The following is an 18,843-nucleotide window of genomic DNA, read 5'->3' as shown; positions in this document are numbered from 1 at the left end:
CGTGTAGTGTCAATCGTATGATTTCATCATATGATTAGGTGTCAGTCATCAAGTGCCAATCATCTGATGTCAATCAAGTGATATCATCATATGTCAATAAATGTGACACACATCCAGTGCAGATGTACCTAGAAGGTTACGCATCTAGTACGGATGTGCCTGGCAAGGCCTTTCTTATAGAAATAGGACAGTTTGCGAAGATAGCCACGAAAACAGGAAAGGACACACTTCTGATTGACAGGCTGAGTAATTAGGCAAGGTCAACAACAAATTACATATACTGAAGATTGGAGAATTAAGTATGTTGTGTGTGTCGGACCGCTGCCCTAGCTGTTTCAGGGTGCAAGTTCAAGGTAAGGTTACAACTGAGTTCAGTGTTGCTGGAGACTTAGATGCTCCTTGTGTAATACAAAGCTTAACTGATATGATAGGGTTAGAACATAGCTTAGGATTAGGATATTAACAACATAATATTAATTAGCTACATGTTAAATAAACTATATTATTCCGAATTGTGAGTGTCTCTAATGTTCCCTGAACTATTGCCCTTAAGAAATGTCTCTCTCTAAAAGAGCGGCGTTTCATATTGGTGGAGGCGCCGTGTTCCCCCTCTCTGTGACTTTCTTCTTGTTTTCGTAAAGCATCTGATGGTTTGATTACGTTGCTCCATTTGTCGAAGAAATTTTAGTGGTTGCTGTTTCATCTGTCGTTCATGGTTGTTCATTATCTCTTGTAATTGGTCGCTCCACGCCGGTTGGTTGTTCGATTGTCCGGATGTTTGGTCGTCGTCTGCGTCCTGGTTTCGACTCCGGTCTGTTCTCGTTGATTGTAGTGTAAGATTCCTTCATTAGGGTTGTAAATGCCTGGTTCGGATTTCCTATTGTTGCTCGTTTTCCGCTTTTGAATGGTTGTAACACGTCAGCAGGCAACTGGCGAACAGAAACCCCTATTGTCTACTAGCATTAGATGCCCACTCCCATCTTGCTCTGAAGAGGCAATTCGTACACCCCTCCCTGACGAGCGTAGTATAGAGATAAATATGCCGATCATTCCCCAAGAGAACAGTGGCGGAGACTCCGCTGCAACGATGCACTAATATGCCAGAGTCCCTGCAATACAGCCGGATGTTTTTAATGCAGACCCTGGGGAGAGTATTGCTGATTTCTTTAACACGTTCAAACGTGTACCTTCGATTTTGGGATGGATGGAAGCAGAAAAAATAAAATTCTTGCCAGCTTTTTTGAAGAAAAGAGCTTTGGCTTATTGGAATTTGAACCGAACCACGTTGGAAAACCTACAGGGATTCCAACAAGTCGAAGACGCTCTTACTACCGCTTTTCAACCCGTCTTACCGGTTGGACAAGCCTACCTTGAGTTGTCAGCACGAAAGAAACAACGGGATGAATCCATTGCGAACAATTTTTACGATGTTCTCAAACTGTGTAAAAAGGCAGATCCAAATATGAATGACGACGAAAAGACTAATTTTGTTTGCAACGGTTTAGATGCACGGGATACGGAAAAGTTAGTAACAATGAAGTCTCAAACATTAGACGACCTATTAGCGAACCTGCGGTTGCTCGAACGTGCCAAACGCCAGGCGGATATTGCACTGTACGCCCAAGACCAGAAGCGCAGAACCGACTTCAAGGCGAGTCTATTCTTTCAGGATGCAATGAAACTCAAATGCGTTGACTTCAAATTCACTCTAAACATGTTAGACTACAATTCCTTGCCACTGACAATTTCATAATATCTATATGACCCCCTCAGAGAGCGCCGAAGAAGTGTAGAAATGTATCGAAAAGTCTATTTCAAGGACGGACTATTTTTACATTATGGTATTATAATTAATCAAATGTACTTGGACGTAATCTAGCGATGTCGCACAACAGGACTACGTGAGAGAACCCAATAAAAGCACTTATCTACCCCCTCCAATCGAACGCCGAAATCGTCACTTTGAACGTCGCGTCAGACTGAACGAGGAACCGTTGAGCGAAAAACGGATTTAAAGGACCAGCCTATTTCTAAACGAGGCCATCTAATGCAGAGAAATGTACTTAGGGTCAAAATATTTATATAGGACAACAACTCTCATACTATGAAATTCATTGTTTCACCTATTTACTCTCATAAAGTAACGTCAAAAACCGTCAGGCTGAGCATGTACTTGGACTGTACGCCCAACACCAGAAGCGCAGAACCGAATTCAAGGCAAGTCTATATTTTCAGGACTCAATGAAATTCCACTGTATTGACTTCAAATTGACTCTAGACATGTTAGACTACAATTCTTTGCCATTGACAATTTCATAATACCAATATTACCCCCCTTAGAGAGCGCCGAAGAAGTGTAGGAATGTATAGTAGTTATGTACCCTCGTTGAGGTCGATAAATCAATTGATTGGAAAAGATCGATCAAAGATCAATTGATGACGTAGCAGTTATTTTTTTAATGGGAGTCACGTGACTTTGTGACGTGACAAAATGGAAGTCACGTGACCAGATTATATTATTAAATTATTACTAATTTAAATATTATTATTATTGTTATTATTATTATGAATTGTTTTAATTTCAGTGACGCCATTTTGTTTTTGTTATGTTATTTTGGTGTGTGTCGTCATATATAAATTGGAGTACGTGTTTCCGGTGTTTGAAAACAGATGGCGTTGATGAGTCTGAAATTCTCGGAATTGGGTACGTGTATCCGGTGTTTGGGGAGAGATGGCGTTGATGAGTCATTCCGGGAAATTCCAGGAATTGGGCGTGGCTGTTTTCTGTCTGAAAGGAACATGTTCGAACATGTTTGAGGTTGATGAGCCATTCTTAGAAATTCCAGGAATTGGGTGTGGCTGTTTTCTGTCTGAAAGGAACATGTGCGAACATGTTTTAGGCTCGGTCTTCTAGAGGACTATTTGAAGTGTGTTTAACGGAAATCGTGACGTAGGAAAAAAGAAGGTATAAATAGAAGGGATACATGATAATAGCGTCATGCGATGATGGATGTGTGCGGTACAAGACTGTCTGATAATGGCGTGAATTTCTACGAGGTTAGCTACGAGGAGTTCTGGGAACTTGTTCGATCTTGCGGCGACCTGGACAACGATCGAACGGCCCTGCATCGGGTGCTGAGTTATTTCCCGTTTATGTGTGTAGCGATACCTGAATCTCCCTGGTGTGGATGTTACCTGTTCAACGGATTAGGAAAAGGAGTCCATCATCACTGCGAGACGTTGAAGGATATAGAAGAGAGGAAAAGAAGAGCGGACGAGAGATCAGGATTTCCAAGTCACGGGTGTATGTGCGAACTACGTCGCAGGAAGGAAGAGGACAAGATCGGTGAAGCTTTGAAGGAGAGAGTGAAAGAGTGGCATTCTTTGTTGGCGAACAGAAATTCCTTGTGGTGTTCTGGTTGTGATCGTCCTTTGTTACGTAAATTAGAAGGACATCCCTGTTTCCATGTGGTTCCTGCAGAAGGTTTCGGTGTCCGCAGACGTCTGTTCCCCGACGATCCTCTGGCTGTTCCTTTATCGCCTATACCTGGGACGCCGTCACCTACAGTATCCGATTACTTCACCTTTTATGACGTATGAGAGTGTTTACTTATCACGTCTGCTGGACTCACGCCGAGCCGTATGTTATCAATTACTTATCAGTGAATTCGAGATACATAACATACAGAAAGTGGCCTATAGGATTACGTCAGACTCCGGAAGAAATAGTGACTGCAGGATTTTACTATTCAGGCTTTAGCGACAGAGTATATTGTTTTCATTGTTCGTACGGACTTTGCGATTGGACATCCAAAGATTGTCCGATTCTAGGACATTACATGTTGGTACCCCTGTGTCCTTTTATACAGAGTGTTGCGGCGTTACATTGTAACTCCAAGAGCTGCAAGTATTGCGGCAATATAGAGACTCCTGAAAAAAACGTCCGATAAACCTAGTCTAGATTCTGTGTGCAAAATATGTTTTGAGAATCCTAGCAGTGTTGTAATTCTCCCGTGTCGACATTTTGTTTCCTGCGGATCCTGTGCTTCCCATTTGGACAAGTGCGCCGTATGCCGGGGTAGCATTGAAGATACGTTGACAGTTTTCACCTGATGAACAAAATGGATGTCTGTTTTTTGGACGTTCAAGGTCTTCGAGGAGCAGGAGGAGAATTTGTGTGGAAAGAAGTCGGAATTTTAAAATTTCCTTTTGACAATGCATTTGACTGTTTAGTAAAATCTCCATATGGTTTACACCAGGCATGTCAAACACGCGGCCCGCGGGCCGCATGCGGCCCTCGATATATTTTTGTGCGGCCTATTTGCTATTACCTGTTTTTAAGTAGTAGAGCCTTCAGATGTAGTAGTTGCTAAAATATCTGTGTTATTATATAACACGATGTGAAATTTCACACGTTTTCCTCTTGGACAGGATATACCCGTCGGTAGGAGAAAAAAAGGTGGCCGTGTTGTATTATTGGGGTGGTTGACGAATGTAGTGATTGCCAGTTGTTCAGAGTCCAAGGCTAAGTCTTCTGCCTGCGCAGTTTTCCCTCCGGAATCTGGAATGAGGGGAGGGTTGAAGGGAAAGGGGAACAAGCTGCCTTCGTCCGAAAACCAATTACCGCGTCTTATAGTCTGCGCGACTCTCCCCTCCCTTGCCTCTCCCGCATCTTCGCTACCCTCAGTCGGTTCCATTTTCCAAAAAGTTCAGGTCAGGCAGTCTATTCGGGTTGCTTCGTTTGTGCTAACAACAATGTCTTTGTCGAAACCAAGTGGTAGTAAACGAAAAATTTCTGATGAACATCGTAGTTTTCAAGAGAAATGGGAGTTGGAGTACTTTTGTTGTGAAGTTAAAGATAAAATTGATTGCTTGGTGTGCAGATCAACCATTAGTTTACCGAAGTCAAACGTCATTATGAGCAACACAGAGCTACATACAACCAATACGACGGATTAATGAGGCAAGACAAGCTGAGAGAGTTGAAGGCAGGATTAAAACAACAACAAGGAATGTTTACTAAAGTAGCTCAAGAAAGGGAAGCTGCGGTACGCGCAAGCTACGCATTGTCGGAGTTGATAGCTAAACACTCAAACCCTTTTGCCGAAGGCGACTTTATTAAACGGTGCTTGGTAAAAGCTGCTGAAATAGTTAATCCCGCAAGTGTAAAAGCTTTTCAAGGCATTTCACTATCCCGCAACACGGTTGCTGAAAGAGTAGCCGAACTGGCCTGTGATTTGAGTGATCAAATTAAAAGAAAAGTGTCAAATTTCATTGCTTATTCCATCGCTTCTGATGAGAGTACAGACATCGGTGGCGTAGCTCACTTAGCTATGTTTCATTGTGCTTGTGATGAGGAGTTCAACATTTTCAAGGAGCTATTGGACATTGTACTGTTGCATGACACTACTACCGGTAAGGATATATTTATTGCTGTTCGTGAACTTTTTCGGAAGTATGATTTACCTCTGTCAAAGTCATCCTGTGTAGCTACGGATGGTGCCCCTTCAATGACGGGAAAAAACAATGGTTTTGTGACAAAACTGCAAAACGAATTTCGTGAAACCTGCGATAAACACATGTTCCATCATGTGCATTGCATCATTCACCAAGACGTCTTGTGTACAAAAGTAATCAACATGGAAAGTGTGATAAAGCCTGTGAAAAAAGCTATCAACTTCATATTATCCCGTGGCTTAAATCAGCGACAATTTTCTGCTTTCTTAGCAGATTTAGAAAGCGAATATTCTGGAGTGCCCTACTACACAGTAGTGCGCTGGCTATCGTGTTCTATGGTTCTTGAAAAATTCTGGAACTTGAAAGATGAAATATGCCAAGTAGTGTATTTGGTACTATTATTGGCACAACAAATGAAGAACCATATGATTAAACAGCCCGATTTGGCTACACTTAAAACTATGCCAAGATGTCCATATGCCCCATTTGCCCAAGTGTGATATGCTCTCAATCCCAAGAATCCTGAATCCTAGTGTACAAATGAAGAACCCTCAACAGACAGATTTGGCTACACTTAAAACTAAGCCAAGTACCCATATGATCTTATTGCTTACAGTGTGCTGCTCTGTCAAAATCCCAAGAATCCTGAATTCTAGTGTACAAATGAAGAAGCCTCAACAGATTGATTTGGCCATGTGTACAAAAGCTACATCTGTGAGATTGTTGTCCATAAGTTTGTCAAAAATATGCTCTTCTTGATATTGCTATGGCTACACTTAAAACTAAGCCAAAAATGCTTATGTAGGTGCCTTACAGATTACAGGATTACCTTGGACAAAGGCAGGCTGCAAATTGGAACTGTTACCTGTTTTCTTCCTAATCTTTCATCAGTTTATTGCCCGGGTCAGTAATTACTTAGCTCAGAAATGCATTAGTCTGTCAGACAGTTTCGATTGGGAAAATTGATGCATTGCTTGCCCCGGGCAATAAATTATGCACGCTTAGGGCTTTCATATTCCATTATTGTTGGCACGCATGGGGGCTTTGATATGCTGGCACGCATATAAGCTGAAAGGGGGCATTATTGATATTTCTGTGCAATTCTAGGGAAAATTCCTTTTGCATGATAGCATGTGTCAGGCCTTCATGCCATTGACTCCAATTCACTGGAAAGGGCATGAAACTTCAATTAATATTTCGGGGTAATAGGGGGAAATTCTTACTAAAAGGACATCACTCCCTGAGTCCAATTCTAAAAGGCTTTGCTCTGAAATAATATATACACGCGTGAGACTTTGAAAATATTCACTGAACAACTGTATTAGCTGATATCCAGCTCATAGCTCCCAGGTCTGAAACCTGGTAGAGAGTGTGGGCATAGCCCCATAGCTTATATGCTTTGTAATCAAGAGGCTTCTGGGTTTGAGGCCTCCCCATGGAGAAGTGTTAATATTGCTGCCTTGTAATCAAGAGGCTCCCAGGTCTGAAACCTGGTAGAGAGTGTGGGCATAGCCTTATAGCTTATATGGTTTGTAATCAAGAGGCTTCTGGGTTTGAGGCCTCCCCATGGAGAAGTGTTAATATTGCTGCCTTGTAATCAAGAGGCTCCCGGGTTTGATACCAGGTAGAGTGTGTAGGCCTCCCTGATGGCAAAGTGTTGGTATTATTGCCTTGTAATCAAGAGGCTCCCGGGTTTGATACCTGGTAAAATGTGTGAGATTGAAATACATGTGGCAGAATAATATCCCCACACGTGAGACTTTGAGAATATTCACTGCAGATTTAAAGTACAACTTTGACTGTATTTAGCTGATATCCAGCTGATAGCTCCCAGGTTTGATACCTGGTAAAGTGTGTTATACAACAGCATAATAGAGCAAAACTATTTTATATTGGGGATCACCAGAGCCTAGTTACTGCTGTTGTCTGGGTATAAAAGCACCAGCCACTAACTGCTGTTATAATTGTTTTGGTATACTATCCATAGTTCTGTTTTTTGGACCAAGAAATTTTATATAAACAAACAATAAAAATGCCAAACTTGAAATATTGCAATCAATGCAATAAAAATATATCTAGTTCTAATTGGGCTAGGCACCGGCATAATTGTGATCCTAAGAAATGCAGAAAGGCTACAAAAATATGCCCAAGATGCCATAAAATATTAAGCAAAGCATATTACAATAGGCATAAGTGTACTTGTTCTGCACAGTCATCAACATTGCCCTCACAGCCATCTACATCTGGTCTGAAAAGAAAGCATGAAACACCTGTTAATGCTAGAGCAGCAAAGCAGCCACGCTATGCACCACCTATCCATAGCAGTTTTGCTGGCCAACTAAGGGATTACAGTTTTGAATCAGAGCCAAGATGTGACATTAAGAATTTTTTGAACAGTATAAATCCTGATGTGCAGGCAATTCTAAATGCACAAAATGACTCTTATAAGCTGTCCCTCAAATTGTTTACACAATATAAGAAACCAAATGGCACAAAATTTACACAGCCCCACATAACAGAAACTGTAGCTGTATATTCAAATGCAAATTTAGACAAAATAATAAGCAGTTTGATAGAGCAATTGAATATTAAACACTCTGAATTTGCAGCAAAAAATCAGGATGGAGCCTATGCGGACCTCCACACAAGCTCTATGTTAATATTTCTAAATTTAACCCATTACAAGGATCTACATATCTGCTATTACCTACCAATATTAAAAACAAAAGAGCCGTGGTTAACATAGAAAATAATGATGAGAAATGCTTTCTGTGGTGTATTTTAGCTGCTTTGTATCCAGTTTTAAGGAATCCTGAGAGAATAACTTATTATAAACAATATGAACATGATTTTGATGATGCTATGGAGGGCTTAGAATATCCAATGTCTGTTCAGAATATTGATAAATTTGAAAAAAAAGGGATATCAATGGTAAACAATTATTTATTAATGTTTTTATTTGTTTTACTGGCCGTGGCAATTGCTTGATAGCACCTCTCAGAATCAGTACACTTGATGATGATTCTGCTGTCCCGATTGATCTGCTCTTAATTGAAGGGGATGACACATACCATTACACTCTGATACACAGTCTTGAAGCTTTAGTCAGAAAACAACAAGGCAAATCCAATACAATATTCAAGTTGTGCAGAAGATGTTTGACTGTATTTGGTGGTAGAAAAATGGTGAATGGGCTTCGGGAAGTGAATGCAGAAATTCCTAAAAACAAGTTAATTGAGCATCTAAAATACTGTGGCAACCATAAACCTGTTTATATGGTGATGCCTAGTCCAAGTGAAAATGCCAAATTCAAAAAATTTGAAGCCTTGTTGGAACATCCAGCATATATAGTCTGTGATTTTGAATCAAACCTCAAACCCCTTGCATTACGCAGCCCAGATCCTGATGAATCTTCAATTACATCATACCAGTTACATGAGCCTTCTAGTTTTTATTATGTTGCTGTACAGGATGGTGTTGTTAGTGAAGAATATTTATACATAGGAGCAGATGCCATCAAAGAATTTGCACATAGAACAGAAAATGATTGCCATTACATAGCATCTAATATCTTATTAAAATCAAAACCCATGTTGCCTTTAACAGAGGATCAGATTGAAGATTTCAACAATGCAGAAAAATGCCCGGTATGTGATTCTGAATTTTCAGATACAAATATCAAGGTGAAACACCATTCCCATACAGATGGTAAATTCTTAATGACCCTGTGTAATAGCTGTAATATTAAGAGCCAGAGACCAAAATTTGTCCCTATATTTTGCCATGGTGCATCCAATTATGATTATCATCATTTGATCAAATATGAGGGGTTTGACAAGCAGAATTTAAATATTTTAGCAGAAAATAATGAGAAATATATTGCTATTAGCAAAATAATTAAAATTATTGGTGTTCCCATTCACTTAAGATTTCTTGATTCCTACAGAATTCTCTCGGCTAGCCTGGCTACACTGGCCAGTCAATTATCTGATGATCAATTCAAAATCACATGTGCTATGTTTCCAAATCAGGACTTGAAAATAATTAGGCGGAAGGGTGTATACCCATATGACTATGTTACAGATTTTTCTAAATTTAATGAGTGTTCTCTACCACCACAACAAGAGTTCTACAGTAAACTCAGGGCATCTGGAATTACTGATGATGATTATCACCATGCCCAGTTGATGTGAAACAATTTAAAATGCCAGACATTTGGTGATTATCATAAGGCATATTTAAAACTTGATGTGACGCTCTTAGCTGATATACTTCAGGCATTTAGAAAATCATCGATGGAAAATTATAAACTGGATCCAATGTATTTCTACAGTGCACCAGGCCTAGCATGGTCTGCAATGTTTTTAAACACTAAAATGCAGTTGGATCTGATCCAAGATCAAGATATGTATCTGTTTATGGAACAATGTATAAGAGGAGGCATGGTGCAATGTTCTCAGAGATATGCCAGAGCCAACAACAAATATATTCCTGATTATGATCCAGTCCTGCCATCAAATTTTATACTTTATGTGGATGCCAACAGCTTGTATGGTTATGCTATGATGGATAAATTGCCATATGCAGGGCTTGAGTGGGTTGAAGATTTGAATATTGAAGATCTTCAGGATTTTGATGACAGTAACTATGGCCTGTTCTTAGAGGTTGATCTGACAATTCCTGATGATTTACACAACATATTTTCTGATCTGCCTCCAATTCCTGAGGTTAAGTGTTCACCTGGCTCTAAACAGAAGAAGCTAATGATGACTCTAGAGCCAAATCAGGGTTATGTCATATATTACAAAAACCTCCAGTTCCTAATGAATCATGGTGTTCAAGTGACCAAAGTTGGCAAAGTTTTGAGGTTGAGGCACTCAAGATGGTTGATACAAACACAGAGCTTCGAACATCTGCAATGAGCCAATTTGATAAGACCTTGTTTAAATTGATGGTAAATTCAGTGTATGGCAAAACCATAGAAAATGTCAGAAAACATACTGATGTTAAATTAATTACTGACCAAAGCCTGAGCAAAAAATTGATTGCAAAGCCTAATTTCAACTACAGAAGAATTTATGATGAAAATATGGCACTTTTCAACATGAAAAAACAAAGATTAAGTTTGATAAGCCTATTTATGTATTGGCTGTGATATTGGAATTGGCCAAATTACACATGTTAAAGCTATATTATGATGTATTGAAGCCTTTTTATGGTGATCGTGTAAAACTGATGTACATGAACACAGATAGCTTTATTCTTGATATTCAGACAGAAGATGTTTATCAAGATATGTCACAGCCTGCATTGCTTGAATATTTTGATACCAGTGAACATACAAAGATTCAACCCAACAACAAAAAGGTGCCTGGCAAGTTAAAAGATGAGACACTTGGTGATGTTATTGTGGCATTTGCTGGCTTAAGGGCCAAGATGTACAGCTTTGAAACATGTAGTGGTGTTGTTGCCAAAAAAGCCATGAGCATTGGCAGAGTAACTGTTGACAAAGAGCTCCAATTTAAAGATTATGAAGATTGTCTCAAAACCCAGAGATTAATCAGAACATGAGAATGCAGAATTCAGAGTGAGGATCACTTGTTGACTACAAATATTGTAAGAAAAGTGGCTCTGGACCCACATGATGATAAGAGATGCATTTTATCATGTGGCATACATACTCTACCATGGGGGCATTGTGATTTGAAAAGTGGCAAACAATGCCCAATTACAGAGCATGATTTGAAATAAATAAACATGCCTATGAACTTATTTGTGTTCAAAAAACAGGCTATTATGGACCTGCCAACACCAGCACCCTCTTCTGATATACAATCTATGATATCTAAACTAAGTGGTTTGTTAATTATTCATCTGAACAGCATACTTACAGATGTTGATGATGAAACAGGTAAAACATTGTACATATTTAACAATAATTTAAATCATTACCAATTACCTGTAGGTGGTCAATTACAATTTATTACAACCCCCGAGGGTAATGTCAAGATTTCAATAGGGAGAAATATTTATAGAATTAAGCACTCAAACATGATTTCTGGCACAGTATATACTGTTTCTGCTGGTGACTGCTTATATATTGAGGTCCCGGGATCCTATGACAAGCTTATACCTTTTTTATAGAATTAAGAATTAGATATTCAATAATAAATAACCACTAAATCAAAATGCCTAATGATATATTTGGCCATACAAGGCATGAAGATCACAGTGATGAGATTCTGATGCTTGATCTCAGAGTCAAAAAATTAAGAAGTGATTTACAAGCTTTACAAACCACACTCAATGCCAGTCTTCAACTAGAAATTACAAATTTACAATCACAATGCATGGACCCTCTTCTTAAAATTGACTCAGAACTCAAATTGCTGCTTCAAAAATATACTGGCTTGGCTACATTAGATAATTTTCAAAATTTAGAGGAGGCTGTAGCAGCTCTTCAAGCCAAATTTAAGACCCAGGCTACCAACTCTGAGCAATTGAAGCAACAATTCGAAGAGCAGATAAATAATGTCCAGACACAGCTCCAAACAATTGTCAAAAGCATAAAGTCGCAAGAAGATTTTGATCTAGTGATTTCCACTCTAAAGGAACAGATTTAATCACTACAGATACCTAATCTGGACCCTCTGAACAATGCCATAGCCGAGGTTAAAGAAAAAATTGAGACACTTGAAAATTTTATGAACAACTTGCCATCTTCTGATGCTTTGAGTGCTATAGCTCGGAGTGTTGCCAAGATTAAGCTGCATCTTGAAACATATGAAGATTTTGGAAAAATTCAGAGTACCATAACCCATCTTGAAGGTACCATAGCAGCAGTGCAAAGTGATCTGACAAATGTACAAGAATCTCTAGAATTCCGCTTGCCTGATATTGTAGACACCCTTGTCAGTGTCCAGCAACAGATCACAAAACTTGAAAACCCCAACACTGAATCTGAGCTATCTCATTTTCATCACTTGATCGATGATATCCAAACAAAGCTTGAAATTTTACAACAATCAACACCTACTCAGGCAGACATAACCCTGCTCCAAGATGCTATGTAAAGTGTGGCTGATACTTCTGAATTAAATAATGTGAAATTGGCACTTGAATCTTTGCAGAATACTGTATCAAATCTGCCTACATCACAGGAACTTAAAAATATTAAGAGAGCTGTGAAACGCATATTGAAATCAGAAGATATCAAGAATATCCAGACAGAGATCAAACAACTTACTCAGACTGTGGCCACTCTACCAACTAATCAACATATTAATGAACTGCATGCCCTGTTTGAGGATATCAGAAGACAAGTCCATGATCTTACTGCTCAAAATTCAAAATTGGCAGTTGTTGAAAATTTACAGCAAATTGTAGCTAATATCAAGCAACAGCTAGGAAGCATGGAATCCAACCAAGCAAATGCTGTCTGTTTTTGCCACCCAGCTACAAGAAATTGTGCAACAATACAAAAAACTTGTGGACATAAAGGTCAAGCCAGGCCATGATGATGTTGTTAGGACTATCAAGGAGCACCTTGAATCTGTAACAAGTAGATTGCTTACAGCAGAAATAGAAATAACTGGCATAATCGAGAATCCTAAACATACAGTAATTCTTGAATTATACAGTATCCCCAACAAATAATATGATTCACCATTTACACCAGGTGGCAAAATATATATGCTGTCCCCTGCACAATTTTATTACCAGTTTTTTGTTGGGGGCACACTTAGACCAATCGAGATCAAATATTGGCTACAACCACAGGCACACCACTACCCTACCTTATCAATAACAAATGCTGATAACAAAGCAAAGGTCACCAGTGTAGAGTTAGAGGATTTTACAGAACCCAATACATTAGAGACATCTTATGCTGAAGATGATGGCTCTCTGGAATTTAATATACAAATAGGAGACAAACTGTATTTAGAAAATCCTGTAGTATCAGCTGCTGAACACCCTATAGTTGCAATATTCTTGTTTACATACTATGTCTAGACAAATTATTGTTGATGAATTACACAGACAAGCCAGACATAATTATAAGAGACTGCCAGTGGTTACAAAAGGCATAGATGATTTATGGCAGTGTGACTTGGTTGAGATGGCATGTGGACAGCTGAAAAACTTAGACAAGATCAACAAGGGCTACAAGTATCTACTCACTGTCATAAATACATTTTCAAAATTTGCCTGGGCTGTGCCACTCAAATCCAAGACTGGAAAATGTGTTAAAGAAGCCTTCAGGGACAATCATCAATCAGAGTGGAAGATCACCGCGCTATTTGCAAACAGATAATGGCAAAGAATTCTATAATTCGGTGTTCCAACAATTTATTAAAAGCCAGTCAATACAACATTACTCGAGTTACAGTGATCTCAAGGCCTCTATTGTTGAAAGATTCAACAAAACCCTAAAATATCATATGTATAAACAATTTACACTTCAAGGTAATTATAAATTTCTCAGTATCCTACCAGAACTTCTACATAAATATAACAACTCGGTCCATTCCACAATCAACATGAAGCCCTCTAAGGTAACTTCATCTGATGAGCAAAAATTGATCTGCACTGTTTATTATACTAGATACCAGCCAACAACAAGAAAAGCCAAATACAAGGTAGGTGATCAAGTAAGAATCAGCAAATATAAGCACTTATTCAAAAGAGGGTTTACCAGAAACTGGAGCACTGAATTATTTACAGTGGTTCAAGTTAAACCTGGGACCCGATACACATATATAATAAAAGACCACCGAGGAGAAATTCTCAAAGGCAGGTTCTATGAAGAAGAACTCAGCAAAACTAAACAGCCTGACACATATCTCATAGAAAAAATCATCCGCAGAAAAGGCAACAAGATACTTGTCAAATGGCTAGGACTCCCAGAACACAGCTGGATCGAGGCAGACAAAGTGATACTATGAACACCTGGGATGTTATAAAGAGGCTGCCAGAGCCTGAACAGCAGATTAAGAGAAATGGCAAGCTGTTGCCTAATAATATTAGATGTCTTATTGTTGGGCCATCGGCTTGTGGTAAAACTACACTAATGATTGATAATTTTTTATTGGCACCCAACTGGTTAGACTGGAAAAACAGGCATTTGTATGTCTTCTCTAAGAGCTTGGAACAATTAAAATATCAGCAGCTGATGAAGCTATATGATGGACTGGATATAGCCACATAACTCTGTTGTTGTGTTTGATGACATTATACTGGATAATCAAAACAAGGTTAGAAATTTTTTTACACAAGGCCGACACAAAGCATATATTGCTTCTACCTGGCACAGACTTTTTCTAAAATTCCAAAGCAGCTGATCCGAGACAACAGCAATTTTATATGTGTGTTTCATCAAGATCATACCAACCTCAAACACATACATGATGAATATGTAGGTGGTGACTTGAGCTACAATGATTTTTCCAAGTTTTGCAGTAGGTGCTGGAACCAGGACAACTATGGGTTTGTCACAATTGATATGACAAGGAAACCCAATAGTGGAAAATACAAAAATAAAATCAACAATTTTCTAGACATTGAAACATATATAAATAACCATGAAAAGGCCAATCATTGATGATCTTAAATTAAGAGATTATCTTGTAAAAAGATTTAAGGGATGGAAATCAGAGAACCGAGGAATCTATGAACAACACAAGCAAACAGAACAGCCTATTATTGATGCTATTAGTGAATTAGGTAAAAATATCAAAACTGTTACAGAGCAAAATCAAAATTTGATCACAGAGCTTGTACCTGTAGCTGCTAGGAACATATTAGATTATCCAATCACCCCACTTTCTAGTATTCATAGACCTAGTCCTGTTGCTCCTCGAAGAATTGAAGCTACCCAGGATCCTATTGAATTGGGTCTTCTTGCTTAAAAATATTTAAGCACACCTAAAGACAACAAAGATGAGGTCTTCGGCTTATATGCTGACACAGAGCGTGATGGTAGCATCATACATAGAATTGGCAATTTCAGAGTAACATTTATGGGAGATGATCTGATTGTATATTCAGAATCTCATCTTAGAGAAAGAGGTGCTTTTGTTAAGTATCCTGGCACACCTGGATTGTGGGAATTGATGACTAGGAAAAGGCCTGGCAGCTATACAGATCAAGATTATGAGCATTACAAAGAAATATTAATAAAATCAGATGCTCTATACCAGAACAATGATCCGACACAAAAAAGAGTCAAGTCTAGCAGTGGAGCAAAATACAACAACTTAATCAAGCCCATATGGTCACAGATCAAGAGAGGTAGTGGAATCAAACAATACAACACCCTGCCTAAAGAATTTGTGTGGGTTGATGATGTCAGGAAACTTGTAGATAGGTTGCTGGTGATAGCTGGCAACCACAATTTTTACAATGAAAAGGTTGGAATTATGGACATGATAAGCACCAAATTGTCTAATTTTATAGTTAATGACACTAAGGGCATTGGATATCTTATAAAAATTATTAATACTCTACCACCTAAATTTTGGAATATCTCTGAGGGTCGGGGGCTGGTTAATGACATCATAAACAAGCTGCCGTTTGAACTACACATTCCAGGCTATCAGTATTGTGGTCCCGGTACAAAATTGGACCATAGATTAAACAGAGGGGACCCTGGTGTTAATCCCCTAGATGCTGCTTGTAGAGACCATGACATAGCATACAACACACATTCTGATCTTGAGAGGCGACATGTTGCAGACAAGAAATTAGAAGAGGCTGCATTTGGTAGATTTGTAAGCAAAGATGCTTCTTTAAGTGAGAGAATAGCAGCATTGGGGACCACCATAGCTATGAACACCAAACAAAAACTGGGGTGGGGGTTGTGATAAATTAAATAAATTTAAGCCACTTAATTAAGCTATGTAATCCCAGAATATGTATATAATAAACCTAGGATGAAGGCCAAGGGTGTTATGTATCAGATACCTTATGCAGGTCTTAAATCTCTTAAAACTATTGATGGTCTTTTAACCAAAAAGCAGCGCAAGAAAAAAATTCTTGTCTTGCCAAGGGCCATGTTATGAAATTATTACTTAGTACCCCTCAATTAAAAAAAATTACAGCAATCTAGGAAAAAATTGCATACAGGGGGATTCATATTTACTATCCCGGCCATCTTAGCAGCTTTGGGGGCTGTTGGGAGCTTGGCTGGGGATCAGCTGCTATAGCAAAAACAGTAATAGATGCCAAGAAGAATAAGGCAGAATTAGATGAAATGAAGCGCCATAACCTGGCCATGGAAAAACAAGGCAAAGGTCTTAAGAGAGCCATGAATAAGTTTAAAAAAACAAGAGCCGCTTACAAACCAAGATATTGAAGCTTTAATCAAGCCACTGGGCATCAAAAATTTTAGAGGTGTGTACATGTCTGATTCTTTACCAGAACAACCACTCAACAAAGAGCGTGGCATAGTTAATTTGGATAAGTACAAAAATCAGGGCACTCACTGGATTTGTTATCTTAAATATTTAAAAGATGAGGCATTTGTGTTTGATTCATTTGGAGGTGTTCCACCTGAAAATTTAGTAAAATATCTAAAATCAACTAATCTTTATTACAATAATGCCCGTGTTCAAAATTTCAAAGATGTTAATTGTGGACATCTGTGTTTATCTGTTCTTAGATATCTGTCTCAAATAAATAAACCATCAATTGAAGATTTTCAAAAGGCCCTGTGGTATCTGAAGCATCATGGGAGTATTCCATCTCACCAGCCAAAATTCAATATTGAAACTTAGATTACATGATGATATAGTGTATCCCAAAACAATAGCTCTCAGAGCATTTTATGGCATGTACTTAATCCATAATATTACACACCACAACAACACAATTGCAGTTGGTGATCAAAAAATTGTTATCACTCCAGGGCAATATAATCTGTCTACTCTAAATGCTCAGTTACCCAGAGGTATAGTGTTAACTCAAAATTCTGTCACTTACAGAGTAGAGATTGTGTCTGCTACAGAAACAGTGGATCTGGGTACTATAGGAGAGCTGCTAGGCTTTGAGAACAACACAAAACTTGAACCAGCCATCAAACACACTGCTATTAATATACCTAAATTCTTAGCTATAGAAACTCTGAATATTCACTGTAATGTGGCCGAGGGTATGATCACCAAATCAGATAACATAGGCACTCACAAACAAACTGGCATCATTGCAACATTCAAACCTAACTCTGAATTTATGGAGGCCATCATCTACACTCCATCACCAACATTATATTTTCCTGTGTGCCATAATAGAATAGATTATATTGAGTTGATGGTCACTAATGAAAATGAAGAATTAGTTGATTTTGCTGGAGCCACAACAACTGCTATCATAGAAATTAATATTTAAATAAAAATACATACAAAAAAAATGGAAAATATTGAGAGTTATGAGCTACAATCATTCCCCCCAAACAGGAGGACATTTGCAAATTTAAATCAACCCAACACAGAGATTGAGGTTGATCTTGATGTAGGAGATGGCTTTATACACCCCCACAGAGCAGATCTATACATCAAGTTTGATGTTGTAAAGCTCGATGGTACAGATTACCCGGCAAATTCAAATATAAGATTGGTAGACAATTTTGTGCCACATCTGTTCTCTGAAATTGAGATCAGAAAACATGGTGTTGTTATAAACAGAGTAGATTACCCTGGCATTACTTCTACAGCTTTGGCCACATTAAAATTATCCAAAACCGAGGCTTCTTACTACAAAATAGGTGGATTTGAGGCTGGTGATAAAATAATATCTAAGAGCCACACAGTATTGTTCCCCATGCGCCTGTTGCCAGGATTCTTCTCAGATTACAAAGATATTATGTGGAAGGGTGGTTTAAGAATCACATTTAGAAGAGCTGCTAATGATAATAATGCTTTGATGAGGTACAGTACATTAAACTCTACAGGGGAAGCTCTGCCTAATACCCTACCTGATGAGGGCAAGTGCCTTAGTCAGACTATGGAGCTAAGAATGCCAGTTGTTGAATATGAAGCTAGTTATGCTCTTAAATACAAAGCAGATATCCTAAAAAATCCACAGGTGCCTTTACAATTTTATACATATCAATGTGTGATGATGCTACAAACTCATTCTCCAGTATACAATATGACATGCCAGATTTTGTGGTGGTACTGTTTCAGACTGGAAGACACAATAATCAGGGAAAAAATTCAAGTAAATTTGATAACTGCAACATCAAGAACATATATCTTAAAAATGGCAGAAATGAGGTGTTTCCTAGAGAAAATTATAATTTAAACATGTCCAAGGATGATTTCCTCAAATTATATGAGGCATTTACAGCATTCAAAAGGGTCACCACTGGCAATACAGACATTTATTACT

Source organism: Lepisma saccharinum, chromosome 29 (genome assembly GCF_977018435.1).
Source record: "Lepisma saccharinum chromosome 29, izLepSacc3.1, whole genome shotgun sequence".
In the NCBI taxonomy this organism is placed as follows: domain Eukaryota; kingdom Metazoa; phylum Arthropoda; class Insecta; order Zygentoma; family Lepismatidae; genus Lepisma; species Lepisma saccharinum.
The sequence above is the reverse complement of the archived record's forward strand: the minus strand, read 5'-3'. Positions refer to the sequence as shown.